The following is a 25137-nucleotide window of genomic DNA, read 5'->3' as shown; positions in this document are numbered from 1 at the left end:
TCCCATATTCATAGAGCAACTTAGAGAGAGTTGCATCATGATACCAAAATTGTGCGTCACCATTACAGTGGTACTGGGAAAAATACTAATGTACTTATACATTATATTTTGAAATCCCATCACTGCAGTGGTTCCAATAGTGTGCCTAGGTTTGTGGGGCAGGTTTACGATATGATCTACCTAAAACTGTTTTAAGAGAGGGTCTTTTTGTGTGAGCATGAGGGTGTTTTATAATACAGTTTATTGCTACTTAATTTGCTTACATTGCTCAATGGAGGCTCTATGCCAGACATTTATTAATAGAGTCTTATCTACTTCTGATCCTACCTGAGAGGTCCAAGAGCAGTTTATGTGTAGTACCCTTAAACTAATAAATTGAATAAGTGTTCATGTAATTGAATGACTTATTCTACTGACTAGACCACAATATAATTCTTGTAACGGCCAAATTTATGTCCAGGAAAGTGCTCCCGACCTCCCTAGTGTCCAAGGTAGGACAGAATTCTCTGGCTTTATTTTGTACAGGGTTTAGTTTGTACTTTTGGCAAGACTGTAGACCGTCTATAATGATAGAGGTGCATGTCGAGGAGATACATGACTAAGGTCTATAACATATGCAAGAAAAGGATTAATACTTTACTTTAAGTAAAAATATATAAACGCTGCACAAGAACTGTAAAATCTTTAAAATAAACAAATAAAGCATTAACCCTTTGGATGCCAGAGTCATTGGTTAAAAGTTAAAGTATTGGTGCATTGCAAGAAAGAAATATGGAGATAGACAGTATTACATGATAATTGTAAATATTAAGTGAAAGTTCCTCTGCTAACAATGCCCGCTGGTTGTTAACCTCACTGGATTATTGGTACTAGCTCTTTCAATTTGAAAGGTCTTTCCTTCTATTATGAGATTCTGCCCTTTCTGACCAGCTGTGATTTCTCTCCTGCAGCAGGCGGTAAGATACTGAGCAATTAATTTTAAATTTAGATCGGAGTGAAGAGCTCCCAGAGAAAATAATATACACCCAGTGATCACTCATTCATTCTTTAAAAAAATATAGTGAAAAAAATGTGAAAAAATGGAGGGGGTATCTAAATTGAGACCTCACAGTGTTACTGCTTGTTGAGCCTAGATAATGTGTTTTGACCTTTCGCTATTGATCTTGTTAACAGTAAGGATTGACAGCATCCGACAATCATGCTACATACTAGAGCCCTGCGCAGGACAGTTTTTTTAATCCCCCTCCCGTCCGCTCCCGCAATTTGTGTGTTCCACTCCTGCCCGCTCCCGCAACATATGTGGTCAATCCAGCCCACCCCCTTACCTGAGCTGCAGATTTCCCGTGCAGTCCCGCAAGGCTGCCTTCGTGTTGCTCCCACACAACGTATCTTCTCGTTTTGCCCAGGAACCCAGCGGAGTCACGTGAATTTACGTCACTTCACGTGACTCCGCTGGGTTCCTGGGCAAAACAAGAGAAGAGGCGCTGTGTGGGAGCAACGTGAAGGCAGCCTTACGGGACTGCACGGGAAATCTGCAGCTCAGGTAAGGGGGTGGGCTGGATTGACCACATATGTTGCGGGAGCGGGCAGGAGTGGAACACACAAATTGCGGGAGCAGGCGGGAGGGGGATTAAAAAACAGTCCTGCGCAGGGCTCAGGGACTGTGCGGGATTACTGGGTTCCACAGGTACATTGTCTGACCGCCAGCTCCAGCCAGCAACACCCACAGGACCCGCATGCCAATGCAGTCTTCCACTACATACTATGATTCAAGTGGGGGTACTATGTGCAGTTTTTATACCATGTTTTGGGCTTAGACGTATTGTACTAAGTAAAGATTCTATACAAAGGACTACCTGACTTGACAAATCCTCAGATGTTTTGGGTAAGATCCTGTATACATCTCCTATGCTATGCTGCATTTATATATTTTCACATAGTGAAATTGGGTCACTATCCAAGACATTCTAATTTTTAGGAGATTTTGATAATTTTTATAATAATTTTTAATAATGTTGATGCAGTGCCCAGAAGAGTATTGAGACATGAAAGCACCCAAATTACATGTTCCTGTAAGGATTAATGGCATTAAAGCATTTCATTTTTTGTATGCTTTACATGTAGTTTTATATACATTGGGATAACAATTATTTTAGGAACCATTCAGAATCCTTTCCCTGTTTATGTTTTGGGATTGCCACAGTTTTCTGTAGCCACTGTATTTCTGGTTCATTTGGCCATACATAGACATGTGAAAAAAGTAGTTGGACATGAAGAAAAAAAAATATATATATATTCATATTTCATGGTTACTTCTGTTTGAATAGCGTAGGGACCATCTCTCACAGATTGTTTTATTTTTTCCAATAAGTCTGCACTGAGATTTAAGATAAGAGCAAATTTATTTATGAATTGGAAAAGGTAAATAGAATTAAAAATTCAATAAAGCAGTTTGAGTTAAAAGAAGGATTTTTCTTAAAGAAAAAAAAACATCATTGCAAAGCCAATTTGTTTCTTAATGATAATCATCAGTAATGCATATGAAATAAACCAGAAATATCTAACAATTATCAGTCGTAAATCGCGATTGCTGGTTAGGTGGGCAGTACCCAAAGGTTTAGTAGGCAAAGTCCACGTGTCGACCACAGGTAGGCGCACTGAAGTTTACATAGATGGGGAAGCAACAACAGTCTCATTATCAATAAGTTGGTGCTTGTGGGGAAAAAAAAATAAAGTGACTTCATATAAAAAAAATAAAAATAAAACCACAGTTTAAAGCAATAATTATAAATAAAAAATCATATATTTTTGATATTGTGTCAGGTTGTATGGAAATATGGCTGTATTTGTAGCAGTTAGGTAAAACTACAGCTGGATTTATTTAGCTTGTTTGATCAATAATATTGATTTTCTTGTAGTTTAACTATTTCCATTGACGTTTTGTTTTTCCTCATTGTAGTTAAAGGTGGCCAAGCTGGTCAGAGACTCCCTGGCAAATTGGAAACTGGCGTTGCCACATATAAAACTTGACACTAAAATAGAGGGGGGAATTTGATAATTTTCCACTGTTTATTAAACAAGTTGATTTAGACTTTCGACTTGAGCTTGGCTCGAGCCCATGCTGACTATGAATTTCTGCCCATGAATTTCATTTTCATTTTAAGGGTGAAAGATTTTCAATTATATATTGGGAACCCAAATTTGTCACTTCTTTTCCAATGTATTCTGTTTGACACCCCACCCAGCATTGTGAATAGATTAATGTGTTAAAGTGGGGAAAAAATGTTTACCATAAATGTTTTTACAATGATAAAATAAAATTATTTTTCTATTTTTTTACATGTTTCTGTACAATTTTGCTTAAGAAGCCTCTCAAGCTATTTTCAAAAATAATATAATACATGCTTGTTGCCAGCCATTTTATTATTAAATCTCTTTGGTTCATCTGTCAGACTGGTCCCTTGCTCAGACAGGAAATTCTTGAAAATACTTTCAGAAAATAATTTGCCTTGGGAGTGTTGCTTACCATTTACTATAAAGCATTACTTATGTGTTATAAAGGGCCACCCCTGGTTAAATTCTCTGCAAAAAGGGTAGGTCCTCCATAACAAACAATTCCGAGGTCACCTTTATGAAATCTCACTGATTTAAATATGCTTTATGCAGGGTCACCCAAGCTATTCATGAGCTGGAGTTCACTGGGATTAGCAAAGTCAGTGAGATGAAGCCACGATTGTGTTGCAAACTCTCCTACCGACTCCTTTAGTGAATAACCCCTTTTAATTTAGAACAAAATTATGGAAACCCCTGTTTTCTGGTGGCCATGACTCCTAACAATTTGCTATATAAAAAATTGAGCTGCCTCCTCAGCTTGAAGCAGCCGGTAGGAAAGCATTACAATTGAAATGAATGGGAACACTAAATATACCCGATGTGCAGCGTTTGCCAAGGAGGTAAGTATAATAGCTATGGGGTGGGGGAAGGACCAATTGCATATGGGAGATTCTGCAAAATGTTAAGGGGCACGCAGCTGGAGTGTCCCTTTAAAGAGAAGCACAGTTATTGCAACATTTTTTTGGTGCTTTTGTGTTTTTTTCACAACTGCAACAAATGTTTGAAAATATTGAAATTTAACCAAAAGTGCAAACCTCCCATCCAATGTGGATTGATATGTAGCTTAATAATAAGTGGAAGTATGTTTCTCCAAACTTGGAAACTTGGAAGTTCTTCTATACACCTCTTGGATAACATGTGATCCTATAATGACAAAATATGAAATAAAAATAAAGCAGCAAAGAAATCTATAATCAGATATATCCCTGTTATTGGATCTCTGGAAATTCATTGAATACATGAGTTTACTCTCTCACTCCCACCTTTGCGGTGGAAGAGGCTGTATGAATGGCGAAGGTGTTAAGTGATGTGAAAACCACGGGGAGGTCTGTGAAACACCGCAGAGATTCTATTTTGATCTACATATTCTAGCATGTTTGGAAAACTGAACATTTAATGCTGATTAATGCAAACAATATTCACAATTCCCTGAGCAGCCTTTAGATTTGCATACTTTAAGTCCCCTTGTTCCAATGATAACCATATTATGGTAATCAGTGAGGTACAGCAACCCCCTCTGTGACTCGAACCCTTGAAACATCTCACAAACATTTCCATTTTTTCAATTCTGCTGATATTGATCACTAAGGTCATAATCTGCCACTCTCCGTTTTATAATAAACAGAGCAGTTTTTTCCTTAGCAATTTTAATAAAGATTTCTTAACCAAACAGCATTGCATATTGTTTTCTGGATAGATAAGAGACTTTAAGACAGGCACTGTGATTTTGAGTATAACAAGTGCTATATGAAAAATGTTGTAGGAATAGATTCAAAAGAATGAAATAAATATCTGCAAAAATGTAAAAGGAAGGTACGCTGATGAATACATATAAGTAAAAAGTAGGGGTACATCTGAAAGATCACATGCAATTCATAGGGCATATTCATACACATACATTATACAGCCCGGGCATGCATATTTTTTTAGTACAAATCCTGTTGGTCTCCAAAGTCACTCCATTCCAGAACAAGGAACCTTAGGGATCTGCTATGGGCCCCTAATGCAAGCCTGCGCCCATGGTCGTAGGAACCGGGGGGGCAGATCCCCCCAGTAAATCATGCAGGGGGGTGATAATGAAGACATCCACCCCAGGGACCTAAGAACCCCCCAATCAAAACGCCGTACGGCACCCAGGCGGAGGGGAGAGAGAGGGGCGCCGAGCGTTCACTCATGAAAGAGTACTCAGCAACGGCTCAGCGCCGAATATGATGTCATATGCCAGCGCTCAGCAGTGGGAGCTGGTAGATAGTGAGAAGGGGGGGGGAGAGGGAGGTAGATAGTGAGAAAGGAGGGATAGAAAGTAAGAAAGGGGGGTTGTAAGAATATTTAAATAAAGAGAGAATTAATTAATATGTGGATGAATTGTGCGAATGAGTAAGAGAATTAATGAATTCATGTGTGGACGAATTGTGTAAATGAGTGAGAGAATTAGTGAATTAGTGTGTGGATGAATTGTGTGAATGCATGAGAGAATGAATTAATGTGTGAATGAATTGTGTGAATGAGTGAAAGAATGAATTAATGTGTGAATGAATTGTGTGAATGAGTGAAATAATGAATTAATGTGTGGATGAATTGCCTGAATGATTTATGAGATTGCATTAATGGATATGTATATCATGAATGTGATTTAGGGCAGTAGCATACCTAGGGGGGGGCGGTCCGCACCGGGTGCCGCTGATCAGGGGGGTGCCAACTTGCCGGCACCCAGCACCCCTCCAGAGACGGACAGTAATGTCCGCCGCTGGAGGAGCAGGCTCGCAAGGGAGCGGCATCGGAGGTCTGTTAAAGACCTCCGATACCGCTCCCTCGCGATCCACGCGGCAACTGCTGCTGTGCGCCGGGGTTTGTTGTCAGATCCCGGCGCACAACACTGAAGCCGCGCCCACCCCCTGTCTGTGCCCTCTGAACCGGAAGAAGACAGAAGAAGAGGAGCGAAGAAGACAGAAGAAGAGGAGCGAAGAGGAAGAAAAGGAGCTTACTGCTGTAAGAAGAAAAGAGGAAAGGTAGGAAATCATTCAGTGAGAGTGGATTGGTATGTGTGGAATCTGTGGATTGGTATGTGTGGAATCTGTGGATTGGTATGTGTGGATTGGTATGTGTGGAATCTGTGGATTGGTAAATGTGGATTGGTATGTGTGGATTGGTATGTGTGGAATCTGTGGATTGGTATGCGTGGAATCTGTGGATTGGTAATTGTGGATTGGTATGTGTGGATTGGTATGTGTGGAATCTGTGGATTGGTATGTGTGGAATCTGTGGATTGGTATGTGTGGATTGGTAGGCATGGAATCTGTGGATTGGTATGTGTGGATTGGTATGTGTGGAATCTGTGGATTGGTATGTGTGGAATCTGGGTTGGTATGTGTGGAATCTGTGGATTGGTATGTGTGGAATCTGTGGATGTGTATGTGTGGATTGGTAAAGGTGGATTGGTAAATGTGTGAGAGTGATGGGTGTTATGCTGTACCATTTCCAATGTCTTTTTCATTATATAATTATGCTCTAAAGTACATCATAACTCCCATCACTCTATACTGTTCCATACAGTGGCAGAGCTGGGAGACAGAGGCCTTGCACCCCCACCGCAGGACTCCTGAAAGGTAAGTGAACTTCAAAGGGGGAGAGGGTAGATAGGGAGAAGGGAGTGAGACAGGGGGATAGGGGGTAGATAGGGAGAAGGGAGTGAGAAGGGGTAGATAGGGCAGAAGGGGGTGAGAATGGGTAGATAGGGAGAAAGGAGGGTAGCAAGAATATTGAAATAAAGAGTCAGAATGAGAGAGCAAAAATGAATGGATTAATGTGTGGATGAATTGTTTGAATGAGTGAGAGAATTAAAGAATTTGTTAGAATGCATCAATGAATATGTGTAAATAATTTGTGTGAAAGAATAAATGATTGTGTGAATGAATTGTGTGAATGAAAGTGAATTAGTGAGTGACTGTAAAAGTGTTTGTGTTAATCATAGGTGTATAGTTGATTTGTCAAAAAGGCAAAGATGGTATAAGCAGGGTGTTTATGGGACAAAAATGGCACAGGCAGGGTGTTTATGGGACAAAGATGGCACAGGTAGTGTGTTCATGGGACAAAGATGGCGTACACTCGGCTGTTTGGGAACAATGCTGACTCAGGCTGGGCTGTTTGGGGGCAAAGATGGCACGTCCTATGTGTGTGTAATTTGGGTGCTGGTCAGGTTCTATGTGGGCAATGTGGACGCTGTTTTTTTTGGAGGGTTATTAAAGAAAGCACTATTATATGTTCAGTAAATGTTATTTAAATGTATTTATTTTACTTATAAGTTATTAATTTATTTTTTCAGATTTCTTGTTGTTTACAGTTGAAATACAGTTTACAAATTGGAGCAAAAAATATTCTTAACATAATTTTGTAGATGTCTTTACATTTGGTGTGGGGGGGTGCCACTTACAGGATCCGCCCCAGGTGCCAAATACTCTAGGTACGCCCCTGATTTAGGGAAAGGGAAAGATGGCTCAAGCAGGGTGTTTGAGCCTTGGGGACAAAGATAGCACAGGGCAGGCTGTTTGGGGACAAGGTTGGCTCACGCTGGGCTTTTTGGGGACACATTTGGCTCACTCTGGACTGTAATCTGTTTGTGTAATCTGGGTGCTGGTCAGGTTCTATGTGGGGAATGTGGATGCCAGGGCTGGCCTTTGGGGTATGCAACCTGTGATCTATGCCTGTAATTTGGGGGTTTTTATATATACCTTTATTGTTGAGTTTTTATGTGAATACCAGTTGATTTATACCTGCAAAGTAGGCTTGTAAAATGGACGCTTTCTCCTTCCCATGAAGTCATCTTCAACAACCTTTTGTAATTTCTCCTCCTCTCCTCTCCTCCCCAAAGCCATTCAGAAAGAGAGTAGGGTACATATACATTGGGGGTCTCTTTATCTCGGTTCTAAACCTTATAAACTATTGTGGATGACTTTGCTACCTGGGCATCTTCCTTTGGTTGGTTTCCTTTTAGTCTGATCATTGTATACAACCAACCCTAAACTTTTTAACCCAGAAGTTCGATCAGGAAAGTTGGCTTTCTGGTTCTGCCTTCTCATTTTCCTTCCCCAACCACAACCACAAGAGGTGCATCTTTATCCAGACCAGTAGGCCCCCATTACTCCTTTACTTGCGATATTGATTCTCTTCTTACTTTACTTTCCCAGTTGAATAATTCTTCCATTTCTCTTCGCTTTCTCAAGATTAAACTCTCTTGCCTCACTACCTTGGCGGATAGGACTTCAGAGCTCACCTGATTTATATGTATTATCTGTGGCTCTCCAAATCTCTAGAGGGGGTTCTAGTTAATTCTTAAAGTATGCATGAGGACTTCTATCTCTTCATGCCCTATAGAGTTAGACTTAGGGATCTCTGTCTAGTGTCTTGCCACTCAGCATATCATGACAGGACAGCTAGCATCCGGCAGGAATCAGATTAGCTCCTTATTACCTCTTGCCCCCTTACCAGCCTGCAAAAGCTTATACCAGACAGGGTCAGCTTTATGAAAGCCTTCACCAGGTGTGCTATTCTCCCACTAGCTGTTGCTTGGTGACAAGCCTGCTGAGGAACAAAACAGTTTTCAGGAAATCATGCAAACCTTTTTTTGTTCTAGGGAAAAGGATTACATTCTCTTTTTCGGGCATGGTCCAGCTTGACCTTCTCATTTTCATACCTGGGAACTCTCCAGGTTTGACCCGGAGATTGCCGGGTGAAGCACCACTTCTCTGGTTCTCCGGGTCAAGACCCGAATCCTCCGGGTCGCGGGAGCAGGGTCTTGACACGCCAAGCTCCCCACCCATTTTCCCTTTAAATGGGGCTGTTTCCCGATGCCCTCAGCGGGAACGCCCCCGACGTCAGCGTGAATGCCCCCGACATCACGGGAACGCCCCCCGACGTCAGCAGGAACTCCCACTAGACTAAGTGTGTCCCAGGAACAACAAATGCTGTAAATGCGATACAGTGTTCACTGGATGTTTCATGGGTTTTACTTCTAGTTTCTGGTTATTTTCTGATACTTCTCTAGCTCAATGTTGGAAATCCCCTTCCCACACTTATTGTCATTTATCATAATTATAATTTTGATAAATAATAGTATAATAGTCTGTGTTACCGGTCTTAACCATTGGTTCTTACCATTTTATTTGATTGACCTTGGGGAAAACTACCAGTGTCTGCACAAACCCAGGAGCTCCCTTTTGTTTTGGGAGTTTGCTGTTGCATGTTAAGGGCTCCTCTTTAGTGTCTCTGTATTACCTCTTTACAGCAGAACCCATCTTGGACAGTAAACCTTCACAGTATAAAGATATCTCATGAAACACAAAATCTTTATGAACCTAGGCCACATCTGGCAGTATGAACGATTCATAAAATGTGAATACATTTTAAGATACCACTAGTTTTATTTGCTTCTTCTAGCATTAACTGGCATTAAGTTCTCAGCATATCCATGGGCAGCTGGAGTGGCAAACAACCTTTTTTGTCCATGATTGAAAGGGAGAAAAAAGTCCATCATGGAAGTACTTTATGCAATTATTAAACGCTTTTTTGATTACATACTGAAATGTACATTTAAGGATATTATTTAATATAGTGTAATATTCTGCTTCCTATTCTTTTTCATGGAATTCAATTATGTGGTTAATTTTGCAATTATGTTCATAGAAATGCAAATGTGCCTGAAACTAGCTTGACTGGGTGTGGGGACGTCTCAAACATGTATTCCCCCCTCACATGAGCTAATACAATGAGTTAACATCTCCATCAGTATTATTACATAGTGTAACTATGAAAGTATTATTTTTCCAATGTACAGTACTGTATAAAAGTTTTAGGCAGGTGGGGAAAATGCTGTAAAATAAGAAGGATTTCCAAAATATATTTTAATATATATATATTATTGAACAGAAGAAAAATTTAAATCAAATCAATATTTGGTGTGACCACCATTTGCATTCAGAACCCCATCAATTCTTCTAGGTACGGCAGATAGGTTGTTTCTCTTTCTTCATTTAATCCCAGACAGACTTGATGATGTTGAATGATGAATAGTTGAGTTGCTTGGCATTGTTCTCATGTCAGAGGTATAGCTTTTTGGCCACAAGTCTTCAATGAAGACCACTTCTGACCAGACTTCTCCAGACAGTAGATGGATATATCACATTCAACTGATGATCATTAGCACCTGTTCGATATAATTGTTTAATCATACACTAACTATATGCCTACAAAATCCCTGACTTTGTGGAAGTGTCCCTAGAATTGATGCTGTTTTGAAGGCCAAGGGTGGTCACACCAAATATTGATTAGATTTTTCTTCCGTCCACTTCCATCAACCCATGAAAATAAACTATGGACACATCTATTTCTTTTAGAGCATGCTTACTTTATGGCATTTTGCCCGCCTGCCCTCAAACTTTTTAGTTGTGCCAGAAGAGTGGAAGCTGTTATAGCTGTAAAAGGAGGACCAACTACATATTAATGTCTATGTATTTAGAATGCAATGCCATAAAGTGGTAAATCTGTGGCTTTAATGCTGACTCTTCCTATTCCAATAAAAAATGTATCTGAAAAGTGCACAGTTTACAACATGCATATACTGTACTTTTTTCTTAATTGCTATTAAAGGCTGCATATGTAATAATGTGAAGTTAAGCAAATGAATTACCCACATGTTTCTATAATGCTATTTATTGCATGTTTACAGTTAGTAAAAATAAAAAAAAGATTTGCAACCAAATTTTCTAAATGATTTATTGTGAAGATGCCCTTGGTGGAATCAACATAGAAGTGACAAAGAAAAACAAGTAGTTTATAAGAGGTTGCATGGGTCAAGTAGGGAAAAAAGCTTTATACAGCACAGCTCAAACAACAATCTACTTTACACGACAGAATTCGATTTGCATGTTGTATTGTGCACCAACACTCAAGAGGTTAGCTTGGTTCACGGGATCTAATAAAACATAAATTACCTGGACATCCATCTGTGTTGCCTTTTTTCGTGCCTCTGCATATTAAGTAATCCATTTAAAATTGTTTAATTGTATTACCTTTGTTCACAGTATAAAAATTAAATTGGTCTGAAAACATAGGATTAAAAACACTGGTTTCACTTGCATCAATGATCTGAAACAAGCTAATAAAATTGATTTTGTTTAAATATAAGATTATATTTACGCAAGATATTTATTAAATGTATTGATGAGAGAGAATCTATATCACATAAAAAAACATCTGTAATCAATACAATTTCACGCTTTCATGTTTACCGATTGGGTATGATTACTACAAAAATTTGAAAAGGTTGCACTGCCTAGAGTTAAAATGTCTTTTTGGCCTTATTTTATCATTTTATCTTTTATTTGCTTTTTTTTAAGGTATAAAATGAAAGCAGTGAATCAAGACAGACAACTAGAATGATGTATGTTGCTGCAGTGTGTGCATCCAGTAAAACCCTTGTAATCACACAACTTTAAATCACAAACTGGTCAGCACTATATAAAAATGTCATGTCTCAAAAAGTCATTTGGTCATATCCGTACACAGATTACAGAACAGACTGTGGGCCTGCAATTTCACACAGCTCCTCAGCTTTTATATCCAAATCCAAATACATCCCCAGTTCTACAAACAAACTCTTCTAGTGTTTGTCTCAGGGGGACCAGCAGGTCAGCTATCTGAAGACCACATACATTGAAAACTATATTAGTTTCTGTAACATACATTCCAGCACCCATGGTTAAAGTAACACATTTCTCAATATGAACAATGTAAGTGGATGCGTTAGACGTAAAATTCTTGTGTAGCTTCTTGTAAGCAACTTTGCTTTGGCAAATTTTTGCATCCTTCACTTTGCAATTATTTGCATATCCTCTATAGCAGAATTCCAGTCCTTCCAGGATTGGACCATTGGGTGTCACTGTTGAGTCTTAAACTGCTGGGAAAGTTAGAACAATTGAGAAGTTAATGAACTCAAAACAACATACTAAAAATGTAAAATAATATTTGTTTCCTGTGTAATATCTACAAGGTATATAAATTTTGCAAAGGAAAATAGTCTCCACTCAGCAGATGTAAAAATGACGTCAACAGAAATACAAAGGATCAAAGGATACAGCATCTGACCAAATGTACTGTATGTGGACATGTCTCCTAATTATTGAGTTTAGGTGCTTCAGCCACACCCGTTACTAACAGCTGTATAAAAGTACATAGGCGGCAGCCATTTCCATGAACAAACATTTCCAGTAGAATAGGTCGTACTGTAGAGCTCAGTGACTTCAAAAGTGACACTGTGTATAGGTTGCTACCTTTTTGGCAGAAATCAGTTCATGTCATTTGTGCCCTGCTAGATCAGTCCTGTTATTGTCCTGTTGTCCTGTAATTGTGAAGTGGGACGGTCCCAGAAAAACAATAGCTCAGCCACAAAGCAGGGCCGGGCCGTCGAGTGCTGGACCACGTAAAAATTGACTGTCCTCTGTAGCATTACTCACTACAGAGTTTCAAACTGCCACTGTGAGTCAGGAGCTTCATGAAATGTGTTTCAGTGGCACACAAGCCAAAAATCATTATACACAATGCCAAGCAACGCCTATGGTGACTGCATATAACTGCATCTTAATGCCCATGGTTTTAGAATGAGATGTCCAACAAGCTCATATAGGCTTTATGATTAGGTATCCACATACTTTTGGTCATATGGCATACACCTCAGAGAAAGAGTGAGTACCATCATCATATCTTTTGTCATTTATTCTCAGGCTACACATTTGTCCAGAGCTACACATGCCCACGCTGTATGTTCTTGAACTTAGTAGACGGTGGATTGACCTTTCATATCTGACATTCAAACCATACTAAAAGGAAAGTACTATAGGATGAGGTAAACTAATAAGAAGGCGTAGGGGAGTCATAGGGTAACATGATGTCTATCCTAACATGACATGAAATGAGGACTCCAAGTCTTTCCTATGGATTCACCAGAGTGACTGATCATCACAAGATTTTATCATACTTCTGGCACTAGGAGAACCAGACCTTGTATGAGCATGTTGTGCATTCTGTGACAATATCTATGTTTCTGCATTCTCCAGCAGCATGAGTGTGCTCTCTGCGACTGACAAACATTTGTATATGTGGGATAGTTGCAACAAACCTGGGCATTGGCATTCTGGGTGCTGCCATGACAGTGCTCCAGGGCAAAAGTGCTTCAGATTCCATATCTTAGGAGCATTTTTAGAAAGAAACACAGTCATTATAGTCATAAAGAAACTGGCAAGGATTTTATGGCGTATCTATACTGTATGTATATATATATATATATATATATATATATATATATATATATATAATATATTCTAATGTAAAAGGTAAGATTCCAAGTAGGTTGATTGAATAAGGAAAGCAAAGGTATAATTCCATGCATTCATCTTTATTACACAAACATCTATATTACACTAAATCCTTTTAAATAAGATTATCACTAATACATTCCCTTTAGAAAGAATATTCTGGTAAACTAATGCATCTTCTTTGTTCAGATAGTCAGGGGATGCGAATAGGCGAACGCAATATTAATTTCTTCATATATTAAATAAAAAAATGCAGTGCTCATCCGCATCCACCTGTCAAGCAGGTTTCTCAAACATATTCTATCTCAAAGTAATAAAATTGTATTCCCCCAAGGCTTTTAATATTATTCCTTCTATTTTTGGTTCTTTTCTGCAGTATTATTGTCATATCTTTTTAATCCCTAATTGAGGTTTGAAGTTCTGTTACTATGCTGCTATTGCAAAAACCACCAGAAATGGAGGGGCCAAAAAAATTGGAATTGTTTATGTGGTTAGAAATGGCTGTAATGGACATGTGAAATAAAGTTGTTGCCAATACCAATTTATCCAGTGTAAATACAAGATTTGGGTGAGATCGTCTCACTTTACCCTGGGTGTTTTAGACTCCCATGATAATAACCAATTAAAAGAATGGTTAGAAGAAGACATTTTGTGGTTTCCATATGGAACACTCTTCCCAATTTCTAAACATCACCTTTTTTTAATAATCCTACACAAAAACTATAGCCATATAAGTCTAGTTCCCTAAAATGAGAGCATGGAATACAGCTGATGGCATGGGAGCATGTGCGCCAATTCCTGTGCACGCGCATGAATGCTTAGGTGTAAGGACAGTGGAGTACTCCTATTCATACTATCTATGCAATTCCACTATCATTTTTACCATATTCCTTTTTTTGATCTCTCTCGCTCTCTCTATACAATATATATATATATACAGGGGCGTGCTGGGCCGGGGGGTAGGGGGGAAATTGCCCCCCAGGCCGCCCTGAATCCGGGCCGGCGTGGCTGGCAGACGAACATTCATGGCAGCAGCAAAGTTAAAAACTAAGCGGCTTCCACCGGGACTGGCCGCCGTGCCGGTAGCGTACCTGGTGGGGGGCGGTCCGCCTGGAGTGCCGCTCACTGAGGGGTACCAGCACGCCTCCAAAAACGATGCTATCGGCAACTGTGGCTGTGCGTCGGGACTTGATGTTAAATCCCGGCGCACAACACTGAAGCCACGCCCACCGTCTTCCACGCTCTTTGCACCGGAAGGACGGGACACAGAAGAAGAAGAAGAAGAGGAAGAATGAAGAGGAGGAGGAAAAGTGACAGTGCCAGAGGAAAGGTAGGAAAATATTAGTAAGTGTGTGAGAGTGATGGGTGTTATGCTATAGTTTATGATGAATGTTTGTGAATGAGGGTTTGAGATTGCATGGAAGTGTGGGGGGATAGCATGGCATAGGGAGGTCGTCTAGGCATGATAGGAGTGTGATTGCTGTTATCAATTTTTTTTTTGTCCAACTGTGGTGTGTTAACAACACTTTTATTAAAAGTAAATTACATACCAAAATTGTCCAGAAAAATTCAATAACAGTATTAATAGATATATATGATTGCAAACAGCAATCACACGCCTATCATGCTAAGTCAGCCAGTACATGCTAGAACCTGGGCATGATAGGATTGTGATTGGTGTTAATTATATATATGTATATATATACATGTATATATATATTAATATTGTTATTGATTTTTTTTTTGTCTAATTTTGGTGTGTTACATTTAATAAAATTTATTTTTCGTTTTTGGCCAAATGAATGCAGAATTTTCAGTTTTTGTCCAGAATTTTCATTTCGGTGCATCCCTACTATGTACTAAGCCAGTCACTGAAGTGTTAGGCCTACACCACATCAATGTTTGGCTTAGTATATAGTGATAGGGGTTGTACTGCAGTATTGTCAGTGTCTGGCTCAAAGTATAGGCACACATTGACGGTGGTACAGCGTCATCCCTAAGTATATAATGATAGCAGTTATGCTGTACCACCGTCAATGTGTGCCTCAGTATATAATGATAACAATTTTGCTGTACCCCTGTCAATGTTTGCCTAACCATAGAAACTATGCAGTTTTAAAGTGTGTGTGTGTGTGTGTGGGTGGGGGTGCCACATACAGGATCTGCCACAGGTGCCAAATACTCTAGGTACGCCTTTGCGTCGTGCGGCAGTCAGGCCCAATGGCCATTCCTCAGCTCTTTGTCCCACGTCTTTAATTTCATTAGGCGCCGGTGGAGTGACTGCCGCACGACGGCCGCTTTCAATGTCGCTCGCAGCCGCTTTGGTGGCACAAAGGACCACTTGACTAGACTTGCCCCCCAGGCCTAAGGCTGCCAGCCCTCCCCTGTATATATATATATATATATATATATATGTAGTTGTTCTATACTGTTCTTTTTGGTATTTGTGTTTTGATGAGACTAGACAGTGCAAGTGAGCCAAATGTGTTTCGGGGAGCTTTATTAAAGGGACATTTCTCTGTGCTTCCCTCTGGGTTTAAAGTTATTAGCAATCTCATCTGCCTGTCAGTTCCACCTGAATGGTGGAAGCAGATACCCATCATAAAGTTACACAAACAACAGTTATAAGACACGCTTTGCTTGTTTTACTGGAATTAAGGGAAACACTGCAAGGTACAAAGACTGACCCTTTTGGATATCTACTGAAATATAAATAACCCTTGTCCACTAAATAATAGTTTTTATTGATACAGTTTGATATTGCTGTCCAACTCCAATTTACTTAGATGCTTCAATTATTTACCATCTGATCCTGCAAGAAAAACAGTAAATGAGATCAAGTAGTACATCCTTTGACCCTGTAAGTCTATGTCCATACTGCAGTAAACAGAATCAAGTCCGACGAAATATAATTTCTTGATAGTCCCTCTTCTACTAGAAATATTGTACTATTTTTACACCATTAAGCAGATAACAGATTTTAATGCAGGAGCCCAATTATGAAAATTGTTATTGGCACCTAATCAGACAAATATCCCACACAGGCTTCAGTTCAGCACTTTGGAAAGCAGCCAAAGCTCAGCATTACTTCCTACCTGCACAAACATTTATATATCTTTATTAGTAACATTTATGGCCTGTGTATTTAAATGAATGACTTGGGACATGCAGATATGCGATGAATCAATGCCTTAAGAGCTTTGCTGTTTATATGAAACAATCTAAAAGGACTTAAAGTGGGCCAGACCTAGATGTGTCTGAAAGGTAAATGTCCTGTATTTTTCTCATGCCTCATTATGGTTATAAGGAGTGGTTGATATTAGCCGTAAACGGCTAATAACACACTAGGGATCTAAGAACCCTAACTTATTCTACTCGTGCTTTCAGGAACAAGCCACTTTCTATATTTCATGCTTCTCATTAAATCTCTTTCAGCTGCAGGTATTCGAAGAACATTGATCTGTAGTGTTTTGAAAGAATCTTTGGCATCAATAGGGTTAACTGAAATTATGCAGCATCTGAAAAGCAGATGGTAGTGGGGGAATTTGGTATATAATTAAGGTACTTCCTGCTTTACTGAATGTGTAGTAAATGTGGCTGCAGAGGAAAACAATTTGCATATAATTAAATGACCCTATAAAATGATTCTAAAATAAATGTGTCTGATTGTTATTAATTATAGATGGTTAGATATTTTAATCAATCAATTTTACTCAATCCATGAGGAGCAATCCATGAAAACATTACTTTTTACACTTGTTGAGTAACACATTACAAGCAAAAAATGTAATGTCCTCTTTCCGGGTGAAAGACGTGGAGGTTTGTAGTCTTTACCTACAGATCATCTCAAAAGATGCAATCTGTGTTTGACACTTGTTTTGTTAACCTATAAAAAGTATCAAACTTGTTATCAGAACCCTTGAAAAAATCCCTATATTAAAGTATTTTTGGCTCTAAATATCAGCTGCATAGATACCAAAAGAGGCCAAAATTTTTCCCAAAAAATAGCATTGGGCAAAATACACATACAAAGTCCTTAGTAGTCCCTTTTTCGGTATATGGACCACCCAGGAGAAATATGAAAAAAGCATGCTGCACGTATGTTGGTAGAAACCTATACTCCATGTTTACATTCACTATTTTTTTCAGTAGTATGGTAGTGCCTGTGAAATTTACTTAAATTATATTTCATGGGGCACAGTGGCACTTATTGGGTTAAAATGCATATCATGGGGCATAGTGGCATATAAAGGGTGTATAAGGTATTTCTGGGGCAGAGTGGCAAGCCTGGGGCAGATGTGCATAACGGGGGGGGGGCAGGTTGGAAAATAAAAGGAAATAAAAACAAAATATTTTTCTTTGCTCAATTCTATTTCGGATCAATGGGGAAGGCTTCTTAAAATGGGGGGGGGGAATTTAACACCAATAGTGTAATATTGCTTAATAACACTCAGTGGTTTATAATGTGAATATAACTCACAAACATTTGATGTTAATCAGACCCGTCAGGGATTCAGTAAAAGTATTTTTAATAACGTCTTTAAAATCTGTGAAGAATAAGTGCCAAATAGTGCAGTATCTTCATATAAAGAAAAGAGTGCAAAACGATATTGGCAAATGTCCAATGATTCTATGGTTCCTCAGGAGAATCAATTAGGAGCTGTGTATGCTTCCATATAGTATCCGTTTTTATATGTAGGCTTTATTGTGCCACGTCATGATACACGGCTTCCATGGGGAGGAGCTAATTTGCGTGATAGCGATCACGCAGAGACAGAGCTTCACATCGTTACAGTATAAGCAGTCTGGGAGTAGGCACTGTATCATCCAGCGGAGATGTGTAACAACGGATTACTTACCGAACTGCCGTCATTCCTAGGTCCCTCAACGTCAGCAGCAGGCATACTGCAGGGGCCCACTGAAGCTGCTTTTGGAGCCCTATAGCTTCTGACTCTTTTACTTCAAATTTTCACTTGCAAGAGTGGATGACAGTATACTGGTTTACAATATTATTCATTTTATTATTTCTCTCACTTACCACTACACCCCTTTCATTATGGTATTGACAAGGTTCCCTTAGCTTCTTCCAAATACTCTGGCCGGTATCTAAGGGAAGCTGGCCAATAGGGTGAAAGATAATCAAATCTAATAGATCCCTCCTTTCATCCCTTTGGCCTCTCCCATTCACTCTGACTCTGTTTTGATAATCTACTATTTCAGCACTTATTATCAGAAAACATTGATGAAATTGAATCACAGTACAGAAAGATTCAGTTTACTGAATGGGGAGATCAGTCTGTGTTTTCAATGGATATTCCAAATGATGATGTTGAATTTTGGGCAGGAATTCTTCAGTACCAAAATGTTGCATGGGGAATGTGTATTTCGTGGCTTTACGTTGTATGCCTTGATGTGCATGTCGCTTCCAATTAGCAATGCTTTGGTTGAGAGAATATTTTCTATGGTAATGAACATTAAAACGAAACAACAAAATTGACTTGGTTTGAAGATGCTGGAAACCATTGTATTTATCAGAATCTGCTTAGTATTTAAAGATAAATGTTGTTGTGATTTTGTCGCAGCAACATCTATGTTAAACATGAATTCTGAAGTTTTGTATGGTACCATGTAACCATAAGTCATCTCACTCTTAATGTAACTAATAACTATATACTTGGAGCATATTGAGATATACCATAATGTAATTTGTTAAGTAAATTGCTTTTTATTTGTCTGTATTTTGACTTTTTCAATTTCTAGTCTGGCTTTTTCTGGACTTTTTTAACAATGCAACTGGCTTAAATCAATTTCTCCTATCTGGCAACCCTGGTTCTGACCCTGGCTTGTTTTGACATTCCTGTATGTCTGCTGCGTTTGGCCTGGCTTATTATCCTGTCCTCACTAATCCTTGACCTTGGCTTCGTATAACGACTTCTGAACATTTATCGGATCCAGATTTGCTCGGTTTGTGTTCCTGTCTGCCCTAATTACCTGTTGGTCATCTAGCTGTGACCCAAGTACACATCCATGCTCACATACATACATACATACATACATATATACAAACACATTTACGTACATTCCACCTCCCACACATCCCTCTTACCTCTCACTGCACCTGTAGCTTCCTCTCTGTTTGCTTACACACTGTGTGAGCAGCCCTGGTTTCATTGTGGGGTCACGTTCCTGTCTCCCCGTGCCTGTTCAATATAGTTTAGACAGGGTCCTTCCGATCTGGATCGGTGTGGACCAGGTTAGAAGGGCCCTTTCTAAACAATTTTTAGAACTGGTACGAGGAGAGACACAGTCCTGGATCCTCAGTCCTAGCACTGGAAGTCTTGTGTCAGGAATCCAGTAATAGGACTGGATATCTATGATAAAGACAGTACGTTTTTCTCCTTGCTAAAGGCTTGTGTGGTCCTTGCACTTATAAAGAGGTCAGCTAGTGTAAAAAAAGAAATGAAATTATACAATAAATGGCCCTGCCGGCGACCAATAGAGTCGTTTGTTTGGACCTTTAACTCCTGATGCCAAAACTTGGCCTGGGAAGGTTCCAGGAGTTAAAGGTCCATATGAGCGGCACTGAGCTCTTCTGGAATCATCCAATGAAGGGCAGCATGAAAACACGAGAACGGGCGAATATGCGTGGAATACAAATATTTTTTTTCCTGAAGACGAACACGAAGACTTGTCGGCACCCAAGTTTATTAATTACTCTGTCATACAGGTTATGACACAAACTAACAGTACCCCATTAGGCCTGTACTTAGATTCCTGCCTAATTAAGGAATTAAGTGCAGATGTTGCAAATAGCAATCAATTCAAAGTAGGTAATTATTTTCATAAGCCGACGTTGCAGATGTATTACATCAGGGGCATCCATGATATTGAAGCGGCCGGTTTGCAGGCACCATGCCCCCCCCAGTGCCTTAGTGAGGCTCTTCACCCAGCCCCTTTGAAGATGTGACGTGATGCTTAAGGGGGCGGGCTCACACGGAAGAGTTCCTCATGACGGGGAGAAGAGCATGTCGGAGGAGAGCAGTCTGCAGGGGAAGGAAGCCAGCAAAAAAGTTAGTATTTTAAAAAAAATACGTTGCAGATGTATTACATCAGGGGCATCCAACACGCGGTGGGGGATCAATATACAAGGGGCAAACACACAAACAACAAAGCAGTGTGGAAAACATTTTTTATGCTTTGTGTAGCAGAGCCTGTCCTGGTTTGTGTGTTTGAGTGTCGGTGTGGAAGAGCCTGTCCTGGTGTGTGTGTTTGGGTGTCAGTGTGGCAGAGTCTGTCCTGGTGTGTGTGTTTGGGTGTCGGTGTGGCAGAGACTATCTTGGTGTGTGTGTGTGTGTTGGTGTGACAGAGACTGTCCTGGACTGTGTGTTTGGGTGTCAGTGTGGCAGAGACTGTCCTGGTGTGTGTGCGTTTGGGTGTTGGTGTGACAGAGACTGTCCCGGTTTCCTGGTACTTTACTTACTGTATGAATAAATAGAAGAATTTAATTTTCACATAGCCAGAAATAAAACACCCTGAATTTATAGTCACTTCAGAGGACAAAACTTTAAAGGCCCAGAAATCAGTGGGAGGGGAAAGTAAGGTTTTGTGTTATTTACTCTATTTCATCTACATCTACATACTTTAGCAAAAAGGATCAGTGGTACTAAATTGTATCTGCCGAGCACTGATGTCATCTTTATCCAGTACACATCGATGCCGAGAAGTTAAGATGCTGTCTATTTTATTTATTTCCATAAAATGGCAGCCAGAATCCTCAGCACCAGGCCCGTGATGCTCTTAATCCCGCCCTGCCGACAGTGTGCGTCAGCCATCTTAAATCTAGCTTGTACCCACAATGTGCTCCAGCCTTGTGCAGTTTTATTTGGCTAAACTTGTTTTAAATGGTTTGTGGACTGACTTCGTTTAACTGTTTAAGTAATTTAGTCTTGACATAATGACATAATGATAATTATGATATAATGAAATTGATCAAAAAACTGTTTGTCCACTGCTTTTTTCATTATCGCCAAATTAGCCCTGTATTAATATGCATTATAAAGCTAAAAGGCCATATTTTCTCTCAGTGAAAAATGAGTGTGGCCTACGCACACATACATTTCTGATGAAGTGGCCCACTGCAGAAAAAACTTGGACACCCCTGTGTCTGATTCTGGTGCACATTTCATATAACAATGTATAGTAAATAGATTACGCTAAATATTCATGAACACGTTCTAGGGCAAAGAAAGGGAAAATAGAAACACACAGCAGCACCACATACATACAGTATTTAACATACTGAGATGCCAAGGGCATAAACATGACCAATGTCAATGTGATTATCTCAATATTTATGTTGTGTATTTGTTTATTTGATAGAGTGTGTTCTTGGGTTTAAGTCAAGAGGTTTTGTGAGAGTCTGCAACAAGCCCCACAGTCCCTGCTTTGGATTCATCCCATGTGGTACTCCTGTCTGTCCTTGTCACCACCAATTAAAATCAGGCCCGAGCCAAGATGGAGCGAAGGGTCTGCTGAGGCACAAGATCTTGGCTTGTGTCTGATAAAACCTGGCAGTTGTGTGTGGCTAAGCAAATGAATATTAAAAGCTATGAATGCAGGGACAAGCCTCAGGCGTGAAAGGAGGTTAAAGGATGACTTGAATGATGTCAAAAGTCACACCAAGGGCAAAAATCTGCACTATTGAACTGTTGTTAAAATATCATAATATATTATTAACAAAATTAGAACAATTGACAATAAAGTTAAGACACAATAAGCCGTACTGGTACAGAAAGAGAAGATGGTCCTGTTCTTATGAGCTAACAATCTATGAAACTGTGGCTGGGTAGTGTTCATTAAGCCTGTTGTCAGCAAAATCAGCTTGGAGACATATTTCAGAGGCTTTTAGTTACTCTTGCCTGTAATATACTTGCTCTACATTTTAAAACAAGACACACTTGAGGCCTGTGTACTATTTAACCCTTTACAGGTCTAATGTTTTATTTATGCCTCTGGCAACTGACATGTTTCAGAAGATTTATTGGTTGCAACACTTCACTATTACAAAATCTGCAATAATGAAGCAATAGGAGCATTGCAAAGTGGTGAATTTACAGCCAGTCTAATTGCATTTTTTAGGAACTGAGATCTTATAAATGTAAATTGGAAATTTATGGCATAATACAGAGTTATGTAGCTCCCCTTCCTTTAGCGCCGCTACCGTGACAAGCATGCAGTGAGTGTACATCATAGATCTAAACAAATCATCTGCACAGACAATTTTGATGCACATTGCCATCGTTTGCACATGCATTTATAGACCACGCTATAACACTTTTACAGTATCAGAGCTCTGTATTTTAACTTAACAAATTATGACATGGTTTCCTACTAGGACAACTCATTATATTGAAATATAGTCTAATGGTTAATATAATCTCAAAAAGTTTGATATTTTAACTTTAATTTTGGATCTCTCAAGCTTATTTGATCGTACAGCTTGTACCCTCTAATGTGAAGTCTTGGTTCTGTTCAAAGGTTATGGTCATTATACATAATTCCTCCTGCATATTACTACTGCTCAGGAATATATGAAATACGACCAATCAAACAGCGGGAGAGCTAACAGGGAAGCCAATTTTATACTGTCACCCAAACATTCTAAAACAATCTTTCTACCCAGGGTAGACATAAAGTGCCCAAATAACAACTGCTTTTGTCAGATTTTGTCATGAAATTCAAAAGATCAAGGAACTGTGGTGAACACTGTGCGCAATGCCAAGTATGGAGTGGTTTAAGCACTTTGCTATTGCACTATAGCGCAGAGTGAAGTGTTGAAACAAGCTTCGCTACCTGGAAGTCTGATTAAGGAATCTGGGTTTTGCGGATACTTGGAAAATACTACCTACCGGAATACATAGTGCTTAAAGTTTGGTGAAGGGATGATAGTCTGGGGCTGTTTTTCAGGGTTTGGGGAAGGCGCCTTAGTTGCTGTGAAGGGTGATGTTAATGCTACAGCCTACAAAGACATTTTAGACAATTGCATGCTTGCGTGCTTGTGGCACCAGTTTGAGGATGGTCCTTTCCTGTTCCAGCTTTGCCCCTGTGCACAAAGAAAACTCTATAAAGGCATAGTTTGATGAGTTTGGTGTAGAAGAACCAAAGTGGCCTTGGTTGGACATATTTGAGATGAAAAGTAACACTGGTTGTGAGCCAGGGCTAATTGTTCAACATCAGTGCCTAAACTCACAAATGCTTGTTTGGCTGAATGAGTACAGATTCCCACATCCACACTCCAGAATCTTGTAGAAAGCCTTCCCAGAAGACTGGTGGCTGTTAGAGGAGAAATGGAGGTCAACTCATATAAATACTAATAGTTTTGGTATGGGGTATCCAACAACCTTATATAGGTGTGATGGTAAGGTGTCCATATACTTTTGGTCATATAGTTAACCTCATAGTAGCTAGGTCCCCATTAATGTTCAAATATTTGGGAAACATACAGGCTCTTTCTAATTTAAATTGCATTCTGCCTTCAGCAAGCATGAGTGATGTGACCTATAATGACAAAGTATAAAATCATGGGGTCCCACCAGTGTATTGATCAGTTTTTCTGTCTTAATATATAACTCCGTGCAAACATTTAGCTCCCTAGAACACACAGTGAAATAAAGTGAATATCAGGGAGCAGATCATGAAAGAATCCATCCAAAGTGATTGGATTACTGGGCTTTGCTATTACATATAAAACAGGGTACCTATGTGTCCATATTCTCGCTAACAGGTGGACGGTATCACAGCGAATAATTTGGTAACTCAACTGGCACTAGGTTCCAATCAAATAAAATCTTCTTTAGATTTTCCATGCTGAAGTTGGGATTTGTGAAGAAGTATTACATTCACCTGATAGGAAATGTCTAACTTGTTATTCCCTGAAACCTCCAGTGGGCATGGGAGTAAGTGTAGTATGGTGTATTCTAGAAACTACAACAGTGTTGCTAATGTCCCCCCAGAGGTTCATATTATTTAATATTCTGTGTGTGATGTACCGTATTGGCTCGGATATAGGCCGCCCCCGTATATAGGCCGCACCCTAAAAGTTTGGTGCTTTTTTAAAGAAAGTGGGAAGTGCTGGCAGGGGAGGCTGTCTGAGCGTATCGGGGAGTAGGATGCAGGTCCCCTGCACCGCTGCGGGGGATCTGTATCCTAACCCCGCTGCCTGCCCGGCGCCCGGGACTGCATGTCGGGCGCTAGACCCCGAATATAGGCCGCACCCCCACTTTAAAGACTTAAAGTGGGGGGGGAAAGTGCGGCCTATATCCGAGCCAATACGGTATTTACCTTGGGTGAAGTCCTAGGTCTGACCAAGGACAAATCTTTTAGCCACCTCTCTTCAGGAAGCCCCTTTTATTGCATGCTATGGAGGCTGGGCACACTTAAGGGTCGGTTAGAGAAATCAGAGATTTTGAGTTTTGGCACACCATGGGCCCTTGTTTTGTGGCAGAGGGAATTCCACCACCTGGACCTGCCATTCTAGGCCTAGTCGGAGGGGGTAGAAAATGCTGTTCTGTGCATGTTCACAGCAACTCCCTTTATATGACATTATTACTTACACATACCGAAATAATGTTAAGGAGGAAATCCCAGCTCTTCAGAGTAA

This window comes from Sceloporus occidentalis, unplaced genomic scaffold (genome assembly GCF_023333645.1).
Source record: "Sceloporus occidentalis isolate IW3139 unplaced genomic scaffold, rSceOcc1.0.p SCAF_82, whole genome shotgun sequence".
Taxonomy (NCBI): Eukaryota; Metazoa; Chordata; class Lepidosauria; order Squamata; family Phrynosomatidae; genus Sceloporus; species Sceloporus occidentalis.
This window is presented reverse-complemented; position numbering follows the sequence as displayed.